Source organism: Schistocerca piceifrons, chromosome 2 (assembly GCF_021461385.2).
Source record: "Schistocerca piceifrons isolate TAMUIC-IGC-003096 chromosome 2, iqSchPice1.1, whole genome shotgun sequence".
Lineage (NCBI taxonomy): Eukaryota > Metazoa > Arthropoda > Insecta > Orthoptera > Acrididae > Schistocerca > Schistocerca piceifrons.
The window spans coordinates 574,138,765-574,151,403 of NC_060139.1; positions in this window are offsets into that span (position 1 = coordinate 574,138,765).

The window sequence follows — 12,639 nt, forward strand, 5'->3', positions numbered from 1 at the left end:
GCTACGCGCTGTTAACGTCTAACTGCCCAACACTACAATAGCAATACTGCAACAATGCAGACCAGCCACAGACTTCACACAGCAGTCAGTGATTTTCATATAGAGCGCTACGTGACGTTACCAACATAAAAACCTAAACAGCCTACTTACAGTGTCACGCCGGGTGATAAGCCAGTATGGCGATGACGAATACAAGCTTTAAATGTGCGTTCACTGCGATGTCGCCAAACACGGATGCGACCATCATGATGCTGTAAACAGAACCTGGATTCATCCGAAAAAAATGACGTTTTGCCATTCGTGCACCCAGGTTCGTCGTTGAGTACGCCATGGCAGGTGCTCCTGTCAGTGATGCAGCGTCAAGGGTAACCACAAACATGGTCTCCAAGCTGATAGTCCATGCTACTGCGAACGTCGTCGAACTGTTCGTGCAGATGGTTGTCTTGCAAACGTCCTCATCTGATGACATAGGGATCGAGACGTGGCTGCACGATCCGTTACAGCCATGCGGATAAGATGCCTGTCATCTCGTCTGCTAGTGATACGAGGCCGTTGGGATCCATCACGGCGTTCCGTATTACCCTCCTGAACCCACGATTCCATACTCTGCTAACAGTCATTGGCTCTCGACCAACGCGAGCAGCAATGTCGCGATACGATAAACCGCAATCACGATAAGCTACAATCCGAAACGTGATGGTACGCATTTCTCCTCCTTACACGAGGCATCACAACAACGTTTCACCAGGCAACGCCCGTCAAGTGCTGTTGGAAACTTTCCTCATGTCAGTACGTTGTAGGTGTCGCCACCGGCGCCAACCTTGTGTGAATGATCTGAAAAGCTAATCATTTGCATATCACAGCATCTTCTTCCTGTCGATTAAATTTCGCGCCTGTAGCACGTCATCTTCGTGGTGTAGCAATTTTAATGGCCAGTAGTGTACTTTATATGAAAATGCAGGATTTCTCGGCGAATCTCAATGATAAAATCTCCTCGGGTTGACAGCCGAGTCAATGCGTTGTTCTCCAGCAATGTTTCAGCAAGGTTCTTACTTGTCATCTTCAAGCGAAGTGTCGGGTTCACTGCTCGTCCGAATGTTTACAGCCGCTGGACCACGGGCTTCTCCGCATCCTCGGCACCGGTCGGGCCAATCAGGCACAAGCGGAATCTGCGCCGCGGCAAGTGGTGGGGGGCAGTTGTGGGCGACGGGTCCTGGAGTCTCGTCTCGGTGTGGCCTCTTTATTCCATCTGCCGCCACCGACCTGCCTCCATCGGTGCGCTCTCATCTTATTCTTGATAATGTTGTGTTCCACACGGTGCTGAGTTGGAAGCCACTATCTACTCATCTACAAACGAATAACTCCACCATAGAGCATAGCAAATAATTTATTAAACATCAAAACTCTTGAAAGGCGCACAGATACATATAGACTCGACACAATTTCATTGGAGTCAACCGATTAGTCGATACTGTGGTCGCTACAGGAGCTCCCCTCCCTAGAAAAGCTGTAGAAGCTACAGCTTGGGTTGATAACGTGTTGTGCCTCATTTGACTTCTATCTTTGACTATGGGTGAGGTGATGAACTCATGCCCATGACAGGTCGCCTGGACAGAGGCATGGCTGGGCTGTTTCTCGACAGACGTGGACATAACAGGAGCTGAGAGAGTACCTTGGCATAAGTTGGCATACAGGGAGGCAGTGCTCTTTGAGTTTCGAAGAGTAAAGTCATGTTGCCCCTCCTTTACTGTGCTCATGATAGCCTGATGCACCAGGCCTCTCTGGGAATTTGCATTTTATTTGTCTGCCAGTGCGAGTGAATAGAGGTATAGCAGATGGTGGGAAAGGTGTGTCTGTGTCCCCCAACGAGGGTGTCACTTGAGATGAAGCAGAGAGGAGTGTGGCTGCAGAGGAATGTGGAACAGGTGTCAAAACAGGTTGGTTGCATGGTATATCATCTTGGAGAGAAGCAATGAAGGCAGGTTTGAGTCTTTCTATTGATACTGTCTCAGTGCCTCCTACCTTGCAGATGATTAAAGTGTTAAGTCTCCTTGAGAGCACTTCGCATGTACTAGAATGTGGGGGGCGCTGAAGACCTTGCTGTCGTGCACCCAAAAAACCCCTCTACTACTACTACTAGAATGTGGGGAAGTGAGAGGCACCCGAACTGCATCATCACATTCCATACATATGTTGATCAGTTTTGTTCTTTGAAGATGAACTGATCACGTTGATCATGGCATTGTGGGTTGTATGGGCATCAGTGACTGATGTGTTGCTCTAATTTTTTAAGGAAGTCCAGCTGGTCCCTGGAAATCTGTGCTGCTAACGGTGCAATGAAGGCACTCATCACCTGCAGTTGTTCACCAAAGACAGTTTGTGCTGGACACCAGGATAAATCCTCTCTTAATGGTCTCTGGAGACCAAGCAGCACCCTCAGTATCAATCCATGACTCTTTGTGGCACATGATGGATAGATTTGTATGACCAATGCATGCATTCAACCAAGTTGTTGCTGGCAGGGTGATGAATTCCACACCAGTTGAGTAGCTAGCTGAATAACGGTGTTTTAAACTGACAGCTGGGGTCATTTGTGATGGTGAGAGGAATACTATCACGAGGAAACCATATGCTGATAAGCGCTGTGACAATAGGTTCAGTGGTGAAGTTGGCGAGAGGTAAGGCCTTGGGCCATCTGGTGTAATGATCAACACTGGTTAGAAGGTAATATTGGCCATCAGTGTACTGCAGTGGGTCAACAAGATCTAAGTGGATGTGGGTAAAGTGTGCCAATGGTAGAGGGAAGTTTTGAGTAGTGGCACACACATGCCTGAGATTTTGTTTCATTGGCATGCAAGCAGAAATGGGCACATGTAAAACTGCCCTTTTTGACCCGGGGCTAGAAAATGTGGCTCATTATCAATTTGACCATTGCCTTGATACCGGGATATGACATGTCATGGATTGCATTGAAGAACTCTCGATGGTGTTTTTGCCGGATGAGTAGACATAATGGGTAGCCACCACTGTCACATCACATTTCACATGAGGGACCATCTACTTGTACATGCCCCATGTGAAGTGAGGAAAAGTTTGCACTGTGGACATGCTGTTGAATAAAGGTGTCTGTGCTATAGCTATCTCCAATCTTTGGCCAGTCCACCATAGTAATACTTGCTGCACGATCCGTTACAGCCATGCGGATAAGATGCCTGTCATCTCGTCTGCTAGTGATACGAGGCCGTTGGGATCCATCACGGCGTTCCGTATTACCCTCCTGAACCCACGATTCCATACTCTGCTAACAGTCATTGGATCTCGACCAACGCGAGCAGCAATGTCGCGATACGATAAACCGCAATCACGATAAGCTACAATCCGAAACGTGATGGTACGCATTTCTCCTCCTTACACGAGGCATCACAACAACGTTTCACCAGGCAACGCCCGTCAAGTGCTGTTGGAAACTTTCCTCATGTCAGTACGTTGTAGGTGTCGCCACCGGCGCCAACCTTGTGTGAATGATCTGAAAAGCTAATCATTTGCATATCACAGCATCTTCTTCCTGTCGATTAAATTTCGCGCCTGTAGCACGTCATCTTCGTGGTGTAGCAATTTTAATGGCCAGTAGTGTACTTTATATGAAAATGCAGGATTTCTCGGCGAATCTCAATGATAAAATCTCCTCGGGTTGACAGCCGAGTCAATGCGTTGTTCTCCAGCAATGTTTCAGCAAGGTTCTTACTTGTCATCTTCAAGCGAAGTGTCGGGTTCACTGCTCGTCCGAATGTTTACAGCCGCTGGACCACGGGCTTCTCCGCATCCTCGGCACCGGTCGGGCCAATCAGGCACAAGCGGAATCTGCGCCGCGGCAAGTGGTGGGGGGCAGTTGTGGGCGACGGGTCCTGGAGTCTCGTCTCGGTGTGGCCTCTTTATTCCATCTGCCGCCACCGACCTGCCTCCATCGGTGCGCTCTCATCTTATTCTTGATAATGTTGTGTTCCACACGGTGCTGAGTTGGAAGCCACTATCTACTCATCTACAAACGAATAACTCCACCATAGAGCATAGCAAATAATTTATTAAACATCAAAACTCTTGAAAGGCGCACAGATACATATAGACTCGACACAATTTCATTGGAGTCAACCGATTAGTCGATACTGTGGTCGCTACAGGAGCTCCCCTCCCTAGAAAAGCTGTAGAAGCTACAGCTTGGGTTGATAACGTGTTGTGCCTCATTTGACTTCTATCTTTGACTATGGGTGAGGTGATGAACTCATGCCCATGACAGGTCGCCTGGACAGAGGCATGGCTGGGCTGTTTCTCGACAGACGTGGACATAACAGGAGCTGAGAGAGTACCTTGGCATAAGTTGGCATACAGGGAGGCAGTGCTCTTTGAGTTTCGAAGAGTAAAGTCATGTTGCCCCTCCTTTACTGTGCTCATGATAGCCTGATGCACCAGGCCTCTCTGGGAATTTGCATTTTATTTGTCTGCCAGTGCGAGTGAATAGAGGTATAGCAGATGGTGGGAAAGGTGTGTCTGTGTCCCCCAACGAGGGTGTCACTTGAGATGAAGCAGAGAGGAGTGTGGCTGCAGAGGAATGTGGAACAGGTGTCAAAACAGGTTGGTTGCATGGTATATCATCTTGGAGAGAAGCAATGAAGGCAGGTTTGAGTCTTTCTATTGATACTGTCTCAGTGCCTCCTACCTTGCAGATGATTAAAGTGTTAAGTCTCCTTGAGAGCACTTCGCATGTACTAGAATGTGGGGGGCGCTGAAGACCTTGCTGTCGTGCACCCAAAAAACCCCTCTACTACTACTACTAGAATGTGGGGAAGTGAGAGGCACCCGAACTGCATCATCACATTCCATACATATGTTGATCAGTTTTGTTCTTTGAAGATGAACTGATCACGTTGATCATGGCATTGTGGGTTGTATGGGCATCAGTGACTGATGTGTTGCTCTAATTTTTTAAGGAAGTCCAGCTGGTCCCTGGAAATCTGTGCTGCTAACGGTGCAATGAAGGCACTCATCACCTGCAGTTGTTCACCAAAGACAGTTTGTGCTGGACACCAGGATAAATCCTCTCTTAATGGTCTCTGGAGACCAAGCAGCACCCTCAGTATCAATCCATGACTCTTTGTGGCACATGATGGATAGATTTGTATGACCAATGCATGCATTCAACCAAGTTGTTGCTGGCAGGGTGATGAATTCCACACCAGTTGAGTAGCTAGCTGAATAACGGTGTTTTAAACTGACAGCTGGGGTCATTTGTGATGGTGAGAGGAATACTATCACGAGGAAACCATATGCTGATAAGCGCTGTGACAATAGGTTCAGTGGTGAAGTTGGCGAGAGGTAAGGCCTTGGGCCATCTGGTGTAACGATCAACACTGGTTAGAAGGTAATATTGGCCATCAGTGTACTGCAGTGGGTCAACAAGACCTAAGTGGATGTGGGTAAAGTGTGCCAATGGTAGAGGGAAGTTTTGAGTAGTGGCATACACATGCCTGAGATTTTGTTTCATTGGCATGCAAGCAGAAATGGGCACATGTAAAACTGCCCTTTTTGACCCGGGGCTAGAAAATGTGGCTCATTATCAATTTGACCATTGCCTTGATACCGGGATATGACATGTCATGGATTGCATTGAAGAACTCTCGATGGTGTTTTTGCCGGATGAGTAGACATAATGGGTAGCCACCACTGTCACATCACATTTCACATGAGGGACCATCTACTTGTACATGCCCCATGTGAAGTGAGGAAAAGTTTGCACTGTGGACATGCTGTTGAATAAAGGTGTCTGTGCTATAGCTATCTCCAATCTTTGGCCAGTCCACCATAGTAATACTTGCTGCACGATCCGTTACAGCCATGCGGATAAGATGCCTGTCATCTCGTCTGCTAGTGATACGAGGCCGTTGGGATCCATCACGGCGTTCCGTATTACCCTCCTGAACCCACGATTCCATACTCTGCTAACAGTCATTGGATCTCGACCAACGCGAGCAGCAATGTCGCGATACGATAAACCGCAATCACGATAAGCTACAATCCGAAACGTGATGGTACGCATTTCTCCTCCTTACACGAGGCATCACAACAACGTTTCACCAGGCAACGCCCGTCAAGTGCTGTTGGAAACTTTCCTCATGTCAGTACGTTGTAGGTGTCGCCACCGGCGCCAACCTTGTGTGAATGATCTGAAAAGCTAATCATTTGCATATCACAGCATCTTCTTCCTGTCGGTTAAATTTCGCGCCTGTAGCACGTCATCTTCGTGGTGTAGCAATTTTAATGGCCAGTAGTGTACTTTATATGAAAATGCAGGATTTCTCGGCGAATCTCAATGATAAAATCTCCTCGGGTTGACAGCCGAGTCAATGCGTTGTTCTCCAGCAATGTTTCAGCAAGGTTCTTACTTGTCATCTTCAAGCGAAGTGTCGGGTTCACTGCTCGTCCGAATGTTTATAGCCGCTGGACCACGGGCTTCTCCGCATCCTCGGCACCGGTCGGGCCAATCAGGCACAAGCGGAATCTGCGCCGCGGCAAGTGGTGGGGGGCAGTTGTGGGCGACGGGTCCTGGAGTCTCGTCTCGGTGTGGCCTCTTTATTCCATCTGCCGCCACCGACCTGCCTCCATCGGTGCGCTCTCATCTTATTCTTGATAATGTTGTGTTCCACACGGTGCTGAGTTGGAAGCCACTATCCCGGTTGGCCAGGTTATCATTAACCCGTATCTCCATTGCCTCTTTAATAATAGAGTCCCAGAAACGTTTCGCTCTACACAGTCTCTTGGTTTCATAATATTGAAGCGTGTGTTCTTCACTGCGGCTGTGCTCCCTACCGCGGATTTTTTCTTTTGTCCGAGGCGAACGCTTCTCACATGTTCAGAAATGCATTGTGTGACGCAAGGTTGCGTCTGTCCAATATATCGTTTTCCTCATTCACAGGAAATGATGTAGACACCCGGTGTTCTTAGACCCAACTTGTCCTTCATTGAGCCCAGCATATTTCTGACTTTTGCTGGAGGATGGAAAATGGCAATCCTGGTCGTGGGCGGCCCTGCTTACGGGAGGAATGCCAGGCCTTTGCTGTTCTCTTCGTCCTGAAGGTCCTTCTTCTTCTTCTTCTTGCTCATCTTGAGAGCGCATCTAATCTGCGTTTCTGTGTAGCCATTCTTCTGGAAGGTTTTCTTCAGATGCTGAATCTCAGTAGCTAAACTGTCCTTGTTGCATATGTCATGAGCTTTGCGGACAAGGCGGCGGCGGCAGCGGAATGCAGGGCGATACGCAGTCTCAGAGAAGATGAGGATACTGTCATTCTACCAGCAGAAAATGAAATGATCGTATGGCATTGTTGGCCGGGAGGCCCCATGCGGGGAAGTTCGGCCGCCGTATTGTGAGTCCTTTTTAGTTGACGCCACTTCGGCGACTTGCGAGTCAATGATGATGAACACACAACACCCAGTCATCACGAAGCAGTGAAAAATCCCTGACCCCACTGGGAATCGAACCCGGGACCCCATGCGCAGGATGCGAGAACGCTACCGCAAGACCACGAGCTGCGGACCTTCTACCAGCAGACAAAGGGAACGTGACTGTGCTGCTAAGAGCGGCTGACTACTGGGACAAGATTAATTCGTTGCTGCAGAATCAGGCCTACAAACAAGTGGAGAAGGACGCGCTCTAAAGATGAGCAAGAAAAAGAAGAAGAAGAAGAAGAAGAAGAAGAAGAAGGACCTTCAGGATGAAGAGAACAACAAAGGCCTGTGCAGTTCCGCCCACAGCCAAGATTGACCGGATACTGGAGAAGAACAAGATAAAAACGATCTTCCATCTTCTAGCAAAAATCAGGACTATTTTGGGCTCAACAAAGGACAATTTGGGGCTAAGAACACCGGGTGTCTGCAGCATTTCCTGTGAATGTGGAAAACAATTTATTGGAAAGATGTGGCGTTGCATCACACAATGCATCTCTGAACATGTGAGAAGCGCTCGCCTCGGACAAAAGGAAAAATCCGTGGTAGTGGAGCACAGCCTCAGTGAAGAACACACGTTTCAATTTGAAGAAACCAAGAGACTGTGTAGAGCGAAACGTTTCTGGTTCTCTATAATAAAGAGACAGTGGAGATACGGGTCAGTGATAACCTGGTCAACCGGGATAGTGGCTTACAACTCAGCACCGCGTGGAACACAACATTATCAAGAATAAGACGAGAGCGCACCGATGGAAGACTAACTTATATATGACCAGGCGACAGTTTTCCTGTCGACTTGGGTCTAACAATATGGTCATGTGCCCAGGAGAGGCACTGCGAGCGATGTCGTGCTGTTGGCAAAGGCACTTGTTCAGTCATCTTATGCCATAGCCCATTAATTTCTGGGGTTATTTCACGCAGTGTTGATTATCTGCTAGCACTGATATCTCTACGCAAACGCTCCTGCTCTTGGCCGGTAAGTGAAGGTCGTTGGACACTGTGTTGTCCGTGGAGAGAGGTAATACCTGAAATTTGGTGTTCTCGGCACACTCTTGACACTGTGGATCTCGGAATACTGAATTCCTTGCCGATTTCCGAAATGGAATGTCCCATGCGTCCAGCTCCAACTACCAATCCGCATTCAATGTCTGTTAATTCCCGTCGTGTGGCCACAATCACGTTGGAAACCTTTTCACATGAATCACAAGAGTACAAATGATAGTTCCGTTAATTCACTGCCCTTTTATACCTTGTGTATCTGATACTCCCGTCATCTATGTATGTGGATGAGGCTATCCCATGACTTTTGTCACTTCACTTTAAATAGCGGTGACTTTATAGTAGTTATTGTCTTTTAATAAAAGTTGTATCATTGTATATTCGATCCAGTTACCTTTTGTACTGTACTGTACTGTACTGCACTGTACTGTCCTGTACTATACTATAGCAGTTCTTTCAATGTATGGTCCTATTTCAATGAGGCGTGTTACATGGCACTGACACATTATGCGAAAGTTACTTTTGCCGTTTAGTTTTACACACAAATATATCATGTCAGCTATCAGGCTGAAGCAGATACTGCTGCCTCTTTCTTTAAAATTACGAACCACAAATTATGACTACTGCTAATCTAGTCACATTGGCATTCATGGGAATTACTGGCAGACTGCAGTTCTGAATAATGTTACTGCTCCATCTCTTACTCTTCTCAGCAGCTGTTGTTACCTGTTTCATGCTATGTATTTATGTAAATCTGTTAATTGGAGAGAGAGCACTGTCATCTTTCTGTATACTGTTTATGTGATCGCTCTAAGCTTGTTGACACCAGTGCCTACCAATTTAAATTGTATATTACAGCACTGAGGATGGTCACTAAGTGACTGAAAATCGATTTTGCGGTTAATAAAACAAAAAATACGACCAATGCTGTCTCTCCTTCCAAATGAACATTTTTACTTTCTTATTTTAATATATGGAATTTCTTTTTTCACGAAAGATGTCTATACACAAATTGTTGAATTTTATACACCAGTAGCTTTCCCCAGTCACAATATTATTTACTTCACACGTTTTGCCAACATAGGTCGCTCCTGTAAATAATACTGCTGTTTGCCTTTGCCATACTTTGCATGTTCGCTTAGTCAGATCTGTGGCAAAATCTTGTCCACAAGCGCCATCCTGTCTGCAGTGACTTCGGTAAAAATGTGCGGCTGCATGTTCCACCTTGCACAGATCTCAGATCTGCTCAGATTTATGATCGACACGCTACGATTTGTCGGCACAGAATTCTGTATGTGCGATAAATCAACACACATCTTGTATATTCACATGACAAGTATTTAATTTACTGCCAGCCTGCCATTTGCAGGTCTGTGAAAGAACTTTCGGTAACAAGTGGCTACGCTCTCAGAAAGGATGTTTTAAATTCTGTTTAGGGCACAAATTGATAATGGAGGTATGTTACTACTCTTGCAGAGGAAAAAATGCAGAGAAACGTCAATACCTCAAAGATAGGTCTTTATGGTCAAGACGGTGAGCCTTTGCGCAACAATGTTTTTTAAGGGACTTGCACGCATTCAATATTTATTGACAAGTACTCAGTACAATGAAGCGACATCATACCATCAATAATATTGACAAAAAAGTTAGTTGACAAAGCGGTTTCACAAGGTTAAAATGTCGAACACACAAAACAAATATTTGTTTTCTAAATAGAAACTGCCTTATCTTGCTCCACTGTATTTTATTCCTCCTTGACATTTTTTACCTTTTTTTTCTTTAAGGCATCTTCCTTGAGTTCTAGAATGATACAGTTTATATGTGTTATTTGTGGAAAGCGTATGCTGCAGTTATATTAGCTACAGCTTGCAACCACCAAAAAACAACGAAAAAGCGGAAATGGGTTCGAGAGTGGTTGAAAACAAAGAGCGACTGGTCACATGTTAATTTACTGACTGAAATCAGAACCATGGACCTGAAAGATTTCATGAGTCCTGCGTCATATGACACGTATACAAGATAAAATAGAGAAGCAAAATACATTATAGGAGATAATGACAGGAGTTTTTGAGTTATCTCATCTACAAACGAATAACTCCACCATAGAGCATAGCAAATAATTTATTAAACATCAAAACTCTTGAAAGGCGCACAGATACATATAGACTCGACACAATTTCATTGGAGTCAACCGATTAGTCGATACTGTGGTCGCTACAGGAGCTCCCCTCCCTAGAAAAGCTGTAGAAGCTACAGCTTGGGTTGATAACGTGTTGTGCCTCATTTGACTTCTATCTTTGACTATGGGTGAGGTGATGAACTCATGCCCATGACAGGTCGCCTGGACAGAGGCATGGCTGGGCTGTTTCTCGACAGACGTGGACATAACAGGAGCTGAGAGAGTACCTTGGCATAAGTTGGCATACAGGGAGGCAGTGCTCTTTGAGTTTCGAAGAGTAAAGTCATGTTGCCCCTCCTTTACTGTGCTCATGATAGCCTGATGCACCAGACCTCTCTGGGAATTTGCATTTTATTTGTCTGCCAGTGCGAGTGAATAGAGGTATAGCAGATGGTGGGAAAGGTGTGTCTGTGTCCCCCAACGAGGGTGTCACTTGAGATGAAGCAGAGAGGAGTGTGGCTGCAGAGGAATGTGGAACAGGTGTCAAAACAGGTTGGTTGCATGGTATATCATCTTGGAGAGAAGCAATGAAGGCAGGTTTGAGTCTTTCTATTGATACTGTCTCAGTGCCTCCTACCTTGCAGATGATTAAAGTGTTAAGTCTCCTTGAGAGCACTTCGCATGTACTAGAATGTGGGGGGCGCTGAAGACCTTGCTGTCGTGCACCCAAAAAACCCCTCTACTACTACTACTAGAATGTGGGGAAGTGAGAGGCACCCGAACTGCATCATCACATTCCATACATATGTTGATCAGTTTTGTTCTTTGAAGATGAACTGATCACGTTGATCATGGCATTGTGGGTTGTATGGGCATCAGTGACTGATGTGTTGCTCTAATTTTTTAAGGAAGTCCAGCTGGTCCCTGGAAATCTGTGCTGCTAACGGTGCAATGAAGGCACTCATCACCTGCAGTTGTTCACCAAAGACAGTTTGTGCTGGACACCAGGATAAATCCTCTCTTAATGGTCTCTGGAGACCAAGCAGCACCCTCAGTATCAATCCATGACTCTTTGTGGCACATGATGGATAGATTTGTATGACCAATGCATGCATTCAACCAAGTTGTTGCTGGCAGGGTGATGAATTCCACACCAGTTGAGTAGCTAGCTGAATAACGGTGTTTTAAACTGACAGCTGGGGTCATTTGTGATGGTGAGAGGAATACTATCACGAGGAAACCATATGCTGATAAGCGCTGTGACAATAGGTTCAGTGGTGAAGTTGGCGAGAGGTAAGGCCTTGGGCCATCTGGTGTAACGATCAACACTGGTTAGAAGGTAATATTGGCCATCAGTGTACTGCAGTGGGTCAACAAGACCTAAGTGGATGTGGGTAAAGTGTGCCAATGGTAGAGGGAAGTTTTGAGTAGTGGCATACACATGCCTGAGATTTTGTTTCATTGGCATGCAAGCAGAAATGGGCACATGTAAAACTGCCCTTTTTGACCCGGGGCTAGAAAATGTGGCTCATTATCAATTTGACCATTGCCTTGATACCGGGATATGACATGTCATGGATTGCATTGAAGAACTCTCGATGGTGTTTTTGCCGGATGAGTAGACATAATGGGTAGCCACCACTGTCACATCACATTTCACATGAGGGACCATCTACTTGTACATGCCCCATGTGAAGTGAGGAAAAGTTTGCACTGTGGACATGCTGTTGAATAAAGGTGTCTGTGCTATAGCTATCTCCAATCTTTGGCCAGTCCACCATAGTAATACTTGCCACCGCTCATGAGAGGCACTCAATGACATTGTTGTCTTTACCTTTGATGTGGTGAATGTCAGTTGTGAGTTGAGCCACGAAGTCTGCGTGTGTGGCTTTATGTGGTGAGGTGAGTTCCATTGGCCACTGGAGAATGGACGTGAGAGGCATATTATTAGTAAACACTGCAAAGTGTTAACCTTCTAGCATACGCCAGAAGTGTCTGGTGGCGAAGTACATGGTCAGCAGTTCTCT